The 1340-nt window shown below is 36.9% G+C and overlaps 1 pseudogene; it reads right to left on the bottom strand.

The window, feature by feature from the left end:
* Positions 1 to 215: 215 nt before the first annotated feature.
* LOC149180145 (protein HCC2 pseudogene) lies at positions 216 to 533 on the bottom strand (annotated as a pseudogene).
* Positions 534 to 1340: the final 807 nt, after the last annotated feature.

Genomic DNA, 1340 nt, shown 5'->3' on the forward strand with positions numbered 1-1340 from the left:
ATTTCAAACTTTATTATGCTATATGTTTAAAGTATCCACCAATACTTGATCCAAGATTGGAGGCAGCGGCAGCGGCAGCAGAACCCGCTTCAAATACTGTGAACCCGCTTCAGGACGATGTTGCTGAAATCGTTGTAGACCAGTGGAGTTGCTGAAATCTGCCCATGTCTTATATGTGTTTGATTACTCAATCCATTATTCCTTGCGCACGCGCATTATGTCATTAGAAATATAAGTTCATAAGCTATAGCATCAGTCAATTGCTCTGCATTATACTCCAGCCCAAACATTCTCACAAATTCCATGTTAGGATCCTTCAAGTACATATTATGTGAACAGTCAATAAGGTAATCCGATCCTTCTTCATCAGTTTTTTTGAAATAAACACAGTACAATTGGGCTACCTGCCTTACTGCATTTACAGGTCCAGTCAACCCCATTATTTTTGCATGAAATTCTTTGAGATATGCACGCAATTGTGAAGGAGTATCACGCAAGGGATCGATGGTAATAAAGACTGGGTTAATCCTCATGTTCTTCAAATCTAAGATATCAATGACTTTGACTATCTTGTTTGAATAAATTCTTTGCACGTGCCAATGAGGAGGCTTTCATACACTTGCTGGAGAGTATTCTTGTACACAGGATTTAATTTGTGAGCACTGGGAGTAGTGTGGGCATAGATATTTCTTAAGAGTGATTTTTGTCAGAACTTGAAAGTAAGAACAGCATTCAGTTCAAATTTATGGTGGTAAATGTACAGTTGGGAATCTTATAATTATTAAAACATTCAGCTAGACTGCCTGTCCTTGAACAGCTGTACCTTGTAACAAAATACTTGAGAGGGAGGAACTAGTGATGATGCGTTTTGTGAATGTAGTTGGATCCTGCTGAAGAATGGAGCATGCTTTGTTGGAAGTTAAATTCTCAGGTGAATTGAAGAAAATTCATTTTTTGAATGAGGAGTCTGTTTTCTGGATATCACCATTCTCTGTATGTTGAATCTATTGCAAGCTGATTTGAAGTTGTTGCCAGAAGTTTATTTGGTGTCCATCTTTTCCTCATTGTTTTATTATTTTGAGGTTAGAAATGGCTCCAATCGGTGCAATATTAGAGTTAGTGAACAATTTAATACTCTCTACTATGGATAATACAGTCAAAATCAGCAAGGATTTTCTCACCGATATTCATAGTTGTTTACAAGATGTACATGAAAAAATTGATTTTTTACAACTTGAATCACAGCTACAGCAAGAAGAGCTACATCAAAATAGACACCATTCTGAACCTGTTTCTGTTCAGAACATTGAGACAACCACCCATCAGCAGCATATTAATAA

This window comes from Pinus tabuliformis, chromosome 3_2 (assembly GCF_031772625.1).
Source record: "Pinus tabuliformis cultivar Carrire ecotype Pingquan chromosome 3_2, CPIR1, whole genome shotgun sequence".
Taxonomy (NCBI): domain Eukaryota; kingdom Viridiplantae; phylum Streptophyta; class Pinopsida; order Pinales; family Pinaceae; genus Pinus; species Pinus tabuliformis.